The sequence below is a fragment of the Hyla sarda genome, chromosome 12, assembly GCF_029499605.1.
Source record: "Hyla sarda isolate aHylSar1 chromosome 12, aHylSar1.hap1, whole genome shotgun sequence".
Classification (NCBI taxonomy): domain Eukaryota; kingdom Metazoa; phylum Chordata; class Amphibia; order Anura; family Hylidae; genus Hyla; species Hyla sarda.
Window position 1 is genome coordinate 2,795,408 of NC_079200.1, and position 16,305 is coordinate 2,811,712.

At 39.5% G+C, this 16,305-nt stretch overlaps 1 protein-coding gene across 2 annotated transcripts in view; it reads right to left on the reverse strand.

Annotated features, from left to right (window-relative positions):
• The window catches only part of SLA2 (Src like adaptor 2), a 51,896-nt gene that overhangs the window by 28,373 nt on the left and 7,218 nt on the right, over nt 1-16,305 (reverse strand). The window contains exon 1 of one of the 2 annotated variants that reach the window (XM_056549242.1): nt 16,285-16,305. This exon is cut by the window's right edge and continues 33 nt beyond it. The exons of the other annotated variant lie outside the window; for it this stretch is intronic. The gene's annotated coding sequence lies outside the window, so the exon portion shown is untranslated. The remainder of the gene's footprint in view (nt 1-16,284) is intronic. 2 annotated transcript variants of the gene reach the window in all.

Consider the following 16,305-nt stretch of genomic DNA (forward strand, 5'->3'; position numbering starts at 1 on the left):
CGTTTTATTGCAGTGAACTTTGCGGTAAAACCGACACCGCGTGTATATATATATATATTCTGATGTCACCTCAATACGACTAAAACAATAACCGAATAAACATCACAAATTAGTCTTATTTATTATTCTCTATTGTTTTTCATTTGTAAAATGGAAACAGGCGGTAATATCTATCTATCTCATATCTATCTATCTATCTATCTCATATCTATCTATCTCATATCTATCTATCTCATATCTATCTATCTCATATCTATCTATCTCATATCTATCTCATATCTATCTATCTCATATCTATCTATCTCATATGTATCTATCTATCTCCTATCTATCTATCTCCTATCTATCTCCTATCTATCTATCTATCTATCTCCTATCTATCTATCTCCTATCTATCTATCTCCTATCTATCTATCTATCTCCTATCTATCTATCTCCTATCTATCTATCTCCTATCTATCTATCTATCTCCTATCTATCTATCTCCTATCTATCTATCTCATATCTATCTATCTCATATCTATCTCATATCTATCTATCTATCTCATATCTATCTATCTATCTCCTATCTATCTATTTCCTATCTATCTATCTCCTATCTATCTATCTCCTATCTATCTATCTCATATCTATCTATCTCATATCTATCTATCTCATATCTATCTATCTCCTATCTATCTATCTATCTCCTATCTATCTATCTATCTCATATCTATCTATCTCATATCTATCTATCTCATATCTATCTATCTCATATCTATCTCATATCTATCTATCTATCTCATATCTATCTATCTATCTCATATCTATCTCATATCTATCTATCTCATATCTATCTATCTCATATCTATCTCATATCTATCTCATATCTATCTCATATCTATCTATCTCATATCTATCTCATATCTATCTCATATCTATCTATCTATCTATCTATCTATCTATCTCATATCTATCTATCTCATATCTATCTCATATCTATCTATCTATCTATCTATCTCATATCTATCTATCTCATATCTATCCATCTATCTCATATCTATCCATCTATCTCATATCCATCTATCTCATATCTATCTATCTCATATCTATCTATCTATCTATCTCATATCTATCTATCTCATATCTATCTATCTATCTATCTATCTATCTCATATCTATCTATCTCATATCTATCTCATATCTATCTATCTATCTATCTATCTCATATCTATCTCATATCTATCTATCTATCTATCTCATATCTATCTATCTCATATCTATCCATCTATCTCATATCTATCCATCTATCTCATATCCATCTATCTCATATCCATCTATCTATCTATCTATCTCATATCTATCTATATATCTCATATCTATCTCATATCTATCTATCTATCTATCTCATATCTATCTCATATCTATCTCATATCTATCTATATCTATCTCATATCTATCTATATCTATCTCATATCTATCTATATCTATCTCATATCTATCTATATCTATCTATATCTATCTATATCTATCTCTCATCTATCTATATCTATCTCTCATCTATCTATATCTATCTATCTATCTATCTCATATCTATCTATCTATCTATCTATCTATCTCATATCTATCTATCTATCTATCTATCTATCTATCTCATATCTATCTATCTATCTATCTATCTCATATCTATCTATCTATCTATCTATCTATCTCATATCTATCTATCTATCTATCTATCTCATATCTATCTATCTATCTATCTCATATCTATCTATCTATCTATCTATCTCATATCTATCTATCTCATATCTATCCATCTATCTCATATCTATCCATCTATCTCATATCCATCTATCTCATATATCCATCTATCTCATATCTATCTATCTCATATCTATCTATCTATCTATCTATCTCATATCTATCTATCTCATATCTATCTCATATCTATCTATCTATCTATCTATCTCATATCTATCTCATATCTATCTATCTATCTATCTATCTCATATCTATCTATCTCATATCTATCCATCTATCTCATATCTATCCATCTATCTCATATCCATCTATCTCATATCCATCTATCTCATATCTATCTATCTATCTATCTCATATCTATCTATATATCTCATATCTATCTCATATCTATCTATCTATCTCATATCTATCTCATATCTATCTATATCTATCTCATATCTATCTATATCTATCTATATCTATCTATATCTATCTCATATCTATCTATATCTATCTATATCTATCTATATCTATCTCTCATCTATCTATATCTATCTCTCATCTATCTATATCTATCTATCTATCTATCTATCTCATATCTATCTATCTATCTATCTATCTCATATCTATCTATCTATCTATCTATCTCATATCTATCTATCTATCTATCTATCTATCTCATATCTATCTATCTATCTATCTATCTCATATCTATCTATCTATCTATCTCATATCTATCTATCTATCTATCTCATATCTATCTATCTCATATCTATCCATCTATCTCATATCTATCCATCTATCTCATATCCATCTATCTCATATCCATCTATCTCATATCTATCTATCTCATATCTATCTATCTATCTATCTCTCATATCTATCTATCTCATATCTATCTATCTCATATCTATCTCATATATCCATCTATCTCATATCTATCTATCTCATATCTATCTCATATCTATCTATCTCATATCTATCTCATATCTATCTATCTATCTATCTATCTCATATCTATCTCATATCTATCTATCTATCTATCTCATATCTATCTATCTCATATCTATCTATCTCATATCTATCCATCTATCTCATATCCATCTATCTCATATCCATCTATCTCATATCTATCTATCTCATATCTATCTATCTATCTATCTCATATCTATCTATATATCTCATATCTATCTCATATCTATCTCATATCTATCTCTATCTATCTCATATCTATCTATATCTATCTATATCTATCTATATCTATCTCTCATCTATCTATATCTATCTCTCATCTATCTATATCTATCTATCTCATATCTATCTATCTATCTATCTATCTATCTATCTATCTCATATCTATCTATCTATCTCATATCTATCTATCTATCTCATATCTATCTATCTATCTATCTATCTCATATCTATCTATCTATCTATCTATCTCATATCTATCTATCTATCTATCTATCTCATATCTATCTATCTATCTCATATCTATCTATCTATCTATCTATCTATCTCATATCTATCTCTCATAGCCAGATTCAAATTTATCTCTGATACACCTGTATATAGTATATTATACACCTGTATATAGTATATTATACACCTGTATATAGTATATTATACACCTGTATATAGTATATTATACCCCTGTATCTAGTATATTATACCCCTGTATCTTGTATATTATACCCCTGTATATAGTATATTATACCCCTGTATATAGTATATTGTACACCTGTATATAGTATATTGTACCCCTGTATCTAGTATATTGTACCCCTGTATCTTGTATATTATACACCTGTATATAGTATATTATACACCTGTATATAGTATATTATACACCTGTATATAGTATATTATACACCTGTATATAGTATATTGTACACCTGTATATAGTATATTGTACACCTGTATATAGTATATTATACACCTGTATATAGTATATTGTACACCTGTATATAGTATATTGTACACCTGTATATAGTATATTGTACACCTGTATATAGTATATTGTACACCTGTATATAGTATATTGTACACCTGTATATAGTATATTATACACCTGTATCTAGTATATTATACCCCTGTATATAGTATATTATACACCTGTATATAGTATATTATACCCCTGTATATAGTATATTATACACCTGTATATAGTATATTATACCCCTGTATATATTGTAGTTTGTTTTACATCTGTATATATTACGGTTATAGTAATAGTCTCCTGCTGACAGTTGTTGTTCCCCTGACTGTTCCTCGCACTCACTTCTATATACATTATATATATATATACACACACACACACACATACATATATATACAGTCGTCACCTCCCACCAGCGGTTACAATGAAACCAAAGGAAAAGGAAGAAAAGAACTCGGCGTCTGCACTGAGGGGACGACTTATCTTCTGCTGCCAACAATAACGTGTCGCCATAATATATATATAAACGTTATTATCAGAGGGGGAGGACAAATGCAACAAGTTAAACTCTTATTTTATTTTCATTGTTTATTTTCATATAATATTTATTTATTTCCCCATCACATTGAGGATCACTCTGCAGCACAAACAACACGGAAACTTCATTTATAGTTTGATAAAGTTGCAAGAAATAAACAAATTAATAAATATATAAATAAATAAAACCACCGAATCCGATTATAGTTTTTTTTTTTTTGTTTTTAGCTTGTATTACATTAGGACCCCCCACCCCCTAATATACTAATAAAAACATTTATCGCCAGGATCCTCCGTTATTAGATCTGTAGAGTTGTCGGTATTTTGGCGGTAGAACGTCTCACTCTCCGCAGGAGAACGCACAACCCCATTGAGTTCCTATTATTACAGATCTAAGAAGCTAAAGGGGGTTCCTGACATTCACCGTAGAAGGTTCAGAGATTCTGACTAATAAAGGTTTCACTCTCAGACTTGTCAGGGAAGACGGCGTCACGGAGACTCATAGTGAAATCACTCGGGGAGCGCCGATTGTCATTCCTGACTGATACATATGTCAACAAGTTACGTATATCTGGTGCCTCCCGTATATTATTAGCACCGCGGGTCGGTCAGGCAGCCCCGCTTACTTTCTGTGTCAGTGTTTCCCAACAAGCTTGTCTGCCTCTTCCAGAGGATCCACAATGTCCCTGAAAGGTAAATCAAAGCTTTCCTTTCATCTCAGCAGCTGTTGGCTGTCCGGAATTACTGGGAGTTGTAGTTTTGCAACAGCTGGAGGCACCCTGGTTGGGAAACACTGTTCTATGTTAGAGATTAGAACGTCATCTCCTCGATTGATGAAGATTTACATTAACGATATTAAGAGTTCGCTCTGATGGCGACAAAGTGACATTGAGGAAGACGCTCCTGATCTCTAGTCCGCCCTCTGGGGTTTTTGGGGGTCTGGACGATATCTGACCTGTGATAAGGCTCCTATCATTCCTGCTGTGATAGGTCAGGTGATCAGCTGATCTCATGGATGGGGCGGGGCTTGTATGGTTGTTGGGCGCAGCACATCGCACCATATAAGTAGGTGATGTGCTGCAGACAGTAGAGGTGTCGGCTGCACAAAGGATCCGGAATGATCCAATAATTGTTCCGTGTGACGAATCCTCACAACAAGAACCGATCCCCCGAATACTCGCGCCCCAGAATACGGAGACACTCACAGAATTTCCAAAAAGGGAAAAGTCATTTTACAAAATTAAAGGGGTACTCCCGTGGAAAACTTTTTTTTTAAATCAACTGGTGCCAGAAAGTTAAACAGATTTGTAAATCACTTCTATTAAAAAATCTTAATCCTTCCAGTACTTTTTAGGGGCTGTATACTAAAGAGAAATCCAAAAAAGAAATGCATTTCCTGTGATGTCCTGACCACAGTGCTCTCTGCTGACATCATGACCACAGTGCTCTCTGCTGACACCTCTGTCCATTTTAGGAACTGTCCAGAGCAGCAGAGGTTTGCTATGGGGGTTTTCTCCTACTCTGGACAGTTGCTAAAATGGCCAGCAGAGGTCATCAGAGAGCACTGTGGTCGTAAGATCGGAGGAAATACATTTCTTTTTTGGATTTCTCTGTAGTATACAGCCCCTAATAAGTACTGGAAGGATTAAGATTTTTTTAATAGAAGTAATTTACAAATCTGTTTAACTTTCTGCCACCAGTTGATTTAAAAAAAATTTTTTTCCACGGGAGTACCCCTTTAACAAATTAAAAAGAAAAAAGGCCCAGAATGTTCTTACAGAGGAGCCGCAGAGAAGACGTCCGCTCCCCCCCTCCCCCGCACGCTGTATATTCACCATAGAACACGGTCAGGAAACCACAAGAACCCGGCCAGGGGCAGAGATCTGATCTACAGGGACAATATATGTGTAATATCAAGACTACTTACAGATAGAGATGAGATAGATAGATAGAGATGAGATAGATAGATAGATAGATAGATATGAGATAGATAGATAGATATGAGATAGACAGATATGAGATAGATAGATATGAGATAGATATGAGATAGATAGATATGAGATAGATAGATAGATAGATAGATAGATAGATATGAGATAGATATGAGATAGATAGATATGAGATAGATAGATATGAGATAGATAGATAGATAGATAGATAGATAGATAGATAGATATGAGATAGATATGAGATAGATAGATAGATATGAGATAGATATGAGATAGATAGATATGAGATAGATAGATATGAGATAGATAGATAGATAGATAGATAGATATGAGATAGATAGATAGATAGATATGAGATAGATATGAGATAGATAGATATGAGATAGATAGATATGAGATAGATAGATATGAGATAGATAGATAGATATGAGATAGATAGATAGATATGAGATAGATATGAGATAGATATGAGATAGATAGATAGATAGATATGAGATAGAGAGATAGATATGTGATAGATAGATAGATAGATAGATATGAGATAGAGAGATAGATATGAGATAGATAGAGAGATAGATATGAGATAGATAGATATGAGATAGATAGATATGAGATAGATAGATAGATATGAGATAGAGAGATAGATATGAGATAGATAGAGAGATAGATATGAGATGAGATAGATAGATATGAGAGAAATAGATATGAGATAGATAGATTGATATGAGATAGAAAGATATGAGATAGAAAGATATGAGATAGATAGATAGATATGAGATAGATAGATAGATAGATATGAGATAGATAGATAGATATGAGATAGATAGATATGAGATAGATAGATAGATATGAGATAGAAAGATAGATAGATATGAGAGATATGAGATAGATAGATATGAGATAGATATGAGAGATATGAGATAGATAGATATGAGATAGATAGATAGATAGATAGATGAGATAGATAGATATGAGATATATAGATAGATAGATATATAGGAGATAGATAGATAGATAGATAGATGAGATAGATAGATATGAGATAGATATGAGATAGATAGATAGATAGATATGAGATAGATAGAGAGATAGATATGAGATAGATAGATATGAGATAGATAGATAGATATGAGATAGATATGAGATAGAGAGATAGATAGATATGAGATAGAGAGATAGATATGAGATAGATAGAGAGATAGATATGAGATGAGATAGATAGATATGAGAGAAATAGATATGAGATAGATAGATAGATATGAGGTAGAAAGATGATATGAGATAGAAAGATATGAGATAGAAAGATATGAGATAGATAGATAGATATGAGATAGATAGATAGATAGATAGATATGAGATAGATATGAGATAGAGAGATAGATAGATATGAGATAGATAGATATGAGATAGAGAGATAGATATGAGATAGATAGAGAGATAGATATGAGATGAGATAGATAGATATGAGAGAAATAGATATGAGATAGATAGATAGATATGAGGTAGAAAGATGATATGAGATAGATAGATATGAGATAGAGATAGATAGATAGTGTCACGATGCCGGCTGGCAGGAGGTGGATCCTCTGTGCCAGAGAGGGATTGGCGTGGACCGTGCTAGTGGACCGGTTCTAAGTCACTACTGGTTTTCACCAGAGCCCGCCGCAAAGCGGGATGGTCTTGCTGCGGCGGTAGTGACCAGGTCGTATCCACTAGCAACGGCTCAACCTCTCTGGCTGCTGAAGATAGGCGCGGTACAAGGGAGTAGACAGAAGCAAGGTCGGACGTAGCAGAAGGTCAGGGCAGGCGGCAAGGATCGTAGTCAGGGGCAACGGCAGGAGGTCTGGAACACAGGCTAGGAACACACAAGGAAACGCTTTCACTGGCACAATGGCAACAAGATCCGGCAAGGAAGTGCAGGGGAAGTGAGGTGATATAGGGAAGTGCACAGGTGATCAGACTAATTGGAACCACTGCGCCAATCAGCGGCGCAGTGGCCCTTTAAATCGCAAAGACCCGGCGCGCGCGCGCCCTAAGGAGCGGGGCCGCGCGCGCCGGGACAGGACCGACGGGGAGTGAGTCAGGTACGGGAGCCGGGGTGCGCATCGCGAGCGGGCGCTACCCGCATCGCGAATCGCATCCCGGCTGGAGGCGGTATCGCAGCGCCCCGGGTCAGTGGATCTGACCGGAGCGCTGCAGTGAGGAGAGTGTAGCGAGCGCTCCGGGGAGGAGCGGGGACCCGGAGCGCTCGGCGTAACAGTACCCCCCCCCTTGGGTCTCCCCCTCTTCTTAGAGCCTGAGAACCTGAGGAGCAGACTTTTGTCTAGGATATTGTCCTCAGGTTCCCAGGATCTCTCTTCTGGACCACAACCCTCCCAATCCACTAAAAAAAAGGTTTTCCCTCTGACCTTTTTGGATGCCAGAATTTCTTTGACGGAGAAGATGTCCGAGGAGCCGGAAACAGGAGTGGGAGGAACAGATTTGGGAGAGAAACGGTTGATGATAAGTGGTTTAAGAAGAGAAACGTGAAAGGCATTAGGAATACGAAGAGAAGGAGGAAGAAGAAGTTTGTAAGAGACAGGATTAATCTGGCACAAAATTTTGAAAGGACCAAGATAGCGTGGTCCCAACTTGTAGCTAGGGACACGGAAGCGGACATATTTAGCGGAGAGCCATACCTTGTCTCCAGGGGAAAAAATGGGAGGAGCTCTTCTTTTCTTATCCGCGAACTTCTTCATGCGTGATGAAGCCTGTAAGAGAGAATTTTGGGTCTCTCTCCATATGATGGAAAGGTCACGAGAAATTTCATCCACAGCGGGCAAACCAGAGGGCAAGGGGGTAGGGAGGGGGGGAAGAGGGTGACGGCCGTACACCACGAAAAATGGGGATTTGGAGGAAGATTCAGAGACTCTGAAGTTATACGAGAATTCGGCCCATGGAAGAAGATCTGCCCAGTCATCCTGGCGGGAGGAAACAAAATGTCGTAAATAATCACCCAAGATCTGGTTAATTCTTTCTACTTGTCCATTGGATTGAGGATGATATGCAGAAGAAAAATTTAATTTAATCTTGAGTTGTTTACAGAGAGCCCTCCAGAATTTAGACACGAATTGGATGCCTCTATCCGAGACGATCTGCGTAGGCAACCCGTGAAGACGAAAAATGTGTACAAAAAATTGTTTAGCCAACTGAGGCGCTGAAGGAAGACCAGGAAGAGGGATGAAATGTGCCATCTTGGAGAATCGATCAACGACCACCCAAACAACAGTGTTGCCACGGGAAGGGGGTAAATCAGTAATAAAATCCATACCAATCAGAGACCAAGGCCGTTCGGGGACAGGCAGGGGATGAAGAAAACCAGTGGGCTTCTGGCGAGGAGTCTTATCCCGGGCACAGATAGTGCAGGCTCGCACAAAGTCCACAACATCCGTCTCCAGAGTCGGCCACCAATAGAAGCGAGAGATGAGTTGCACAGATTTCTTGATGCCTGCATGACCTGCGAGATGGGAGGAGTGACCCCATTTGAGGATTCCGAGGCGTTGGCGTGGAGAAACAAAGGTCTTTCCTGGAGGAGTTTGCCTGATGGAGGCTGGAGAAGTGGAGATCAGACAGTCCGGAGGAATGATGTGTTGCGGAGAGAGTTCAACTTCAGAAGCATCCGAGGAACGAGAGAGAGCATCGGCCCTAATGTTCTTATCGGCAGGACGAAAGTGAATTTCAAAATTAAATCGGGCAAAGAACAGAGACCACCTGGCCTGACGAGGATTCAGCCGTTGGGCAGACTGGAGGTAGGAGAGGTTCTTGTGATCAGTGTAAATAATAACTGGAAATCTTGATCCCTCCAGCAGATGCCTCCATTCCTCAAGTGCTAATTTAATGGCTAGAAGCTCTCGATCCCCGATGGAGTAGTTCCTCTCCGCCGGAGAGAAGGTCCTAGAAAAAAAACCACAAGTAACAGCATGCCCGGAAGAATTTTTTTGTAGATGGACAGCTCCAGCTCCCACTGAGGAGGCATCAACCTCCAATAGGAAGGGTTTGGAAGGGTCAGGTCTGGAGAGGACGGGAGCAGAAGAAAAGGCAGACTTGAGCCGTTTAAAGGCGTCTTCCGCTTGAGGAGGCCAAGACTTGGGATCGGCATTTTTTTTGGTTAAAGCCACGATAGGAGCCACAACGGTAGAAAAATGTGGAATAAATTGCCTGTAATAATTGGCGAACCCCAAAAAGCGTTGAATAGCACGGAGTCCGGAGGGGCGTGGCCAATCTAAGACGGCAGAGAGTTTGTCTGGATCCATTTGTAGTCCCTGGCCAGAGACCAAGTATCCTAGGAAAGGAAGAGATTGGCATTCAAACAGACATTTCTCTATTTTGGCATAGAGTTGATTGTCACGAAGTCTCTGAAGAACCATACGGACATGCTGGCGGTGTTCTTCTAGATTGGCAGAAAAAATCAGGATATCGTCCAGATATACAACAACACAGGAGTATAAAAGATCACGAAAAATTTCATTAACAAAGTCTTGGAAGACGGCAGGGGCGTTGCACAGGCCAAAGGGCATGACCAGATATTCAAAGTGTCCATCTCTGGTGTTAAATGCAGTTTTCCACTCATCCCCCTCTCTGATGCGGATGAGGTTATAGGCGCCTCTTAAGTCCAGTTTGGTAAAGATGTGGGCACCTTGGAGGCGATCAAAGAGTTCAGAGATGAGGGGTAGGGGGTAGCGGTTCTTAACCGTGATTTTATTAAGACCGCGGTAGTCAATGCAAGGACGTAGAGAGCCATCTTTTTTGGACACAAAGAAAAATCCGGCTCCGGCAGGAGAGGAGGATTTACGGATAAAGCCCTTTTTTAAATTTTCCTGGACGTATTCAGACATGGCAAGAGTCTCTGGGGCGGATAGAGGATAAATTCTGCCCCGGGGTGGAGTAGTGCCCGGGAGGAGGTCAATAGGACAGTCATAAGGCCTGTGAGGAGGTAGAGTCTCAGCTTGTTTTTTGCAAAAAACATCCGCAAAGTCCATATAGGCCTTAGGGAGACCGGTCACAGGAGGAACCACAGAGTCACGGCAAGGAGTACTGGTAACCGGTTTTAGGCAGTCCTTGGAACAAGAGGGCCCCCAACTCTTGATCTCCCCAGTGGACCAATCCAGGGTTGGGGAATGAAGTTGAAGCCAGGGAAGTCCAAGGAGAATTTCGGAAGTGCAATTGGGGAGGACCAAAAGTTCAATCCTCTCGTGGTGAGATCCGATGCACATTAGAAGGGGCTCCGTGCGGAAACGTATGGTACAGTCCAATCTTTCATTATTTACACAATTGATGTAGAGGGGTCTGGCGAGACTGGTCACTGGGATGTTGAACCTGTTGACGAGAGAGGCCAAAATAAAATTTCCTGCAGATCCGGAGTCCAAGAAGGCCACTGTAGAGAAGGAGAAGGCAGAAGCAGACATCCGCACAGGCACAGTAAGACGTGGAGAAGCGGAGTAGACATCAAGGACTGTCTCACCTTTGTGCGGAGTCAGCGTACGTCTTTCCAGGCGGGGAGGACGGATAGGACAATCCTTCAGGAAGTGTTCGGTACTGGCACAGTACAGGCAGAGGTTCTCCATGCGGCGTCGTGTCCTCTCTTGAGGTGTCAGGCGAGACCGGTCGACCTGCATAGCCTCCACGGCGGGAGGCACAGGAACGGATTGCAGGGGACCAGAGGAGAGAGGAGCCGAGGAGAAGAAACGCCTCGTGCGAACAGAGTCCATATCCTGGCGGAGCTCCTGACGCCTTTCGGAAAAACGCATGTCAATGCGAGTGGCTAGGTGAATGAGTTCATGTAGATTAGCAGGAATTTCTCGTGCGGCCAGAACATCTTTAATGTTGCTGGATAGGCCTTGTTGCGCTATCTGTTGTGACTGCTGGGCGACCACCGTGGTGAGGTCAGCGACAACTGGCAGAGGAACTTCAGCGGGATCCATGGCCGGATCTACTGTCACGATGCCGGCTGGCAGGAGGTGGATCCTCTGTGCCAGAGAGGGATGGCGAGGACCGTGCTAGTGGACCGGTTCTAAGTCACTACTGGTATTCACCAGAGCCCGCCGCAAAGCGGGATGGTCTTGCTGCGGCGGTAGTGACCAGGTCGTATCCACTAGCAACGGCTCACCTCTCTGGCTGCTGAAGATAGGCGCGGTACAAGGGAGTAGACAGAAGCAAGGTCGGACGTAGCAGAAGGTCGGGGCAGGCAGCAAGGATCGTAGTCAGGGGCAACGGCAGGAGGTCTGGAACACAGGCTAGGAACACACAAGGAAACGCTTTCACTGGCACAATGGCAACAAGATCCGGCAAGGAAGTGCAGGGGAAGTGAGGTGATATAGGGAAGTGCACAGGTGATCAGACTAATTGGAACCACTGCGCCAATCAGCGGCGCAGTGGCCCTTTAAATCGCAAAGACCCGGCGCGCGCGCGCCCTAAGGAGCGGGGCCGCGCGCGCCGGGACAGGACCGACGGGGAGCGAGTCAAGTACGGGAGCCGGGGTGCGCATCGCGAGCGGGCGCTACCCGCATCGCGAATCGCATCCCGGCTGGAGACGGTATCGCAGCGCCCCGGGTCAGTGGATCTGACCGGAGCGCTGCAGTGAGGAGAGTGTAGCGAGCGCTCCGGGGAGGAGCGGGGACCCGGAGCGCTCGGCGTAACAGATAGATATGAGATAGATAGATAGATATGAGATAGATAGATATGAGATAGAGAGAGATAGATAGATATGAGATAGATAGATAGATATGAGATAGAAAGATAGATAGATATGAGAGATATGAGATAGATATGAGAGATATGAGATAGATAGATATGAGATAGATATGAGAGATATGAGATAGATAGATATGAGATAGATATATAGGAGATAGATAGATAGATATGAGATAGATAGATAGATAGATAGATAGATAGATAGATAGATAGATAGATAGATGAGATAGATAGATATGAGATATATAGATAGATAGATATATAGGAGATAGATAGATAGATATGAGATAGATAGATAGATAGATAGATAGATGAGATAGATAGATATGAGATAGATAGATAGATATGAGATAGATATGAGAGATAGATATGAGATAGATATGAGAGAGATATGAGATAGATATGAGATAGATAGATATGAGAGATAGATAGATATGAGATAGATAGATAAATAGATATGAGATAGATAGATAGATATGAGATAGATAGATAAATAGATATGAGATAGATAGATAGATAAATAGATATGAGATAGATAAATAGATATGAGATAGATAGATATAAACAGGAGAATACAGCAGCACACTGCTAGCACAAAGATACAGATAAAACATGAAATGCTATACAGCTATAGTGCAAAAAATGAAAAAGTGAGGTACTTAGCTCACAATTTGGCGGCCAAATAGTTTGGACCATCCCACCACGATAAGGTGACCTCATTGGGACGGACCCTACACTGTGAATATGCCTCTGTGTGATCAGTTCAACGGGCATTGCAGGGCATAGCATGTCATGTTTTATCTGTATCTTTGTGCTAGCAGTGTGCTGCTGTATTCTCCTGTTTATGTATATTCAGCCTAGCAGCGTGCACCTGTATGCCGGGTCCATGCAGTAGTTCTGGTATCAGTAGTGCTGGACAACTCATCCTTGTTTGTGTTATACATACAGGGGAGTGGCTGCCTCCATGTTGGCTCCTGCACCCCACCCACCTCTATCAGGTGTGTATAAGGTGCTGGACGTTTAGACCTTGCAATGCCCATTGAACTGATCACACAGAGGCATATTCACAGCATAGAGTCCGTCCCAATGAGGTCACCTTACCGCGGTGGGATGGTCCAAACTATTTGGCCGCCAAATTGTGAGCTAAGTACCTCACTTTTTCATTTTTTGCACTATAGCTGTATAGCATTTCATGTTTTATCTGTATCTTTGTGCTAGCAGTGTGCTCTCCTGTTTATGTATATTCAGTCTAGCAGCGTGCACCTGTATGCCGGGTCCATGCAGTAGTTCTGGTATCAGTAGTGCTGGAAAACTCATCCTTGTATAGATAGATAGATAGATAAATAGATATGAGATAGATAGATAGATATGAGATAGACAGATATGAGATAGATAGATAGATATGAGATAGATATATAGATGTGAGATAGATAGATATGAGATAGATAGATAGATATGAGATAGATATATATGAGTTAGATAGATATATATGAAATAGATGAGACAGAAAGATAAGAGATAGATAGATATGAGATATGAGATAGATAGATGCATTTTGCCTTATAAATAGCTAATCAGCCAATCACATGGCACTAGATCAATGCATTTAGGCATGTAGACATAGTCAAGACAACTTGATTAAGTTCAAACCAATCATCAGAATGATGATCAGGAGGGGATGTCAGTGCACAGGTCCTGGTTGTTGGTGCAGACGGCCGGTCTGAGGATTACACAATCTCTATACAATCACAATCTCTATACAATCACAATCTCTATACAATCACAATCTCTATACAATCAATCTCTATACAATCACAATCTCTATACAATCACAATCTCTATACAATCACAATCTCTATACAATCACAATCTCTATTCAATCAATCTCTATACAATTACAATCTCTATACAATTGCAATCTCTATACAATCGCAATCTCTATACAATCACAATCTCTATACAATCACAATCTCTATACAATCACAATCTCTATACAATCACAAGGAAATGTTGGGGTTTGAGTGACAGTCAGGGAGTGAGGTGCCCCCTGCCGCATGCTTCACCCACTTATAACACCAGATGGCAGCAGATCTCAGGAGCGACACCCGATGAGATATAAACTACAGACATGTCAAAGGTTTATTCAAATGACAAATGACAAATGACAAATGACAAATGACAATGACAAATGACAAATGACAAATGACAAATGACAAATGACAATGACGCTGCTTAAAGTAACAAACAACAGATAATTGTATTAAGAAATACAAAAGAACCTCTGAAATCGCTACATATTGTGGATTTTAGGGAAGTAAAATTCTGTAACAACATCTGCCATGTGTGAACATACCCTAAAGGAGTTGTACTATAAAATGCAAGTGTTTTCCAACCACGGTGCCTCCAGCTGTTGCAAAGCTACAACTCCCAGCATGGCCGGACAGGTGAAGGCTTTCTGGGCATGCTGGGAGCTGTAGTTTTGCAAGAGTTGGAAGGCTGCAGTTTGAATACTACTGCACAATGGAATGAGATGAGAGGGAAGCCTTGATTTACCTTTCAGGGACAGTGTGGATCCTCTAAAGAAAGCAGAAGATTAAAACTATCCCCAATTTATATAGTTTTTCCTAATATTTTACTACAAAAAATAAATAAATATATCAATCATACTTAAAATCCGCCTGTTCAGACGTCTCTAACTCTTATTTTTTTGTATACAGGGGATGTATCAGGGTCATTTTTTGCGCCATGATCTGTATAGTTTATCGGGGCCATTTTGTTTTAGATTGGACTTTTTGATCACTTTGATGTTCATTTTTATGAAGTGACCAAAAATCAGCATTTCTTACATTTGTTTATTTTTTATGATCATTCTGTTAACTTCACGGTTTTATTAACATTGTGTTTTTACGGTTTAGACAATTACGCACACAGCAATACCAAATATGTTTATTAATATATTTATATATATATATTTTATATATCTTTGTATAATGGGTAAAGGAGGGTGATTTCAATTGTTATTAAGGGAGGGGGTTTTATATAGTTTTAAAACCTTTTTATTATAATTTTTTAGGTCCCCATAGAAGACTATTATATGATCTCATCAGATCACTGTACAATGTGGTCCTATTGCATCTCATTATACAGTGAGATTGACTCTGCAAGGCTGTATTATTGGAGCGACGAATCGGCATCAGGAGGAGAGTAAGAGGGACCTCCGCCACCTTTACATCTCATCAGACCCCCATGAAAACACTGCGGGGTCCGATGAGCTCCACCAACATGAGCGTCATTTATTCTGTATGACGCTGTGACCGGCATTGATCCCAGCCTATAAAGGGTTAATGAGAGCAGTGGAGGGATCGCTGCTCCCATCATTAGCGGTGAGTACTGATAGCAGCCGACACTCACCGCTCACTCCATACACACTTA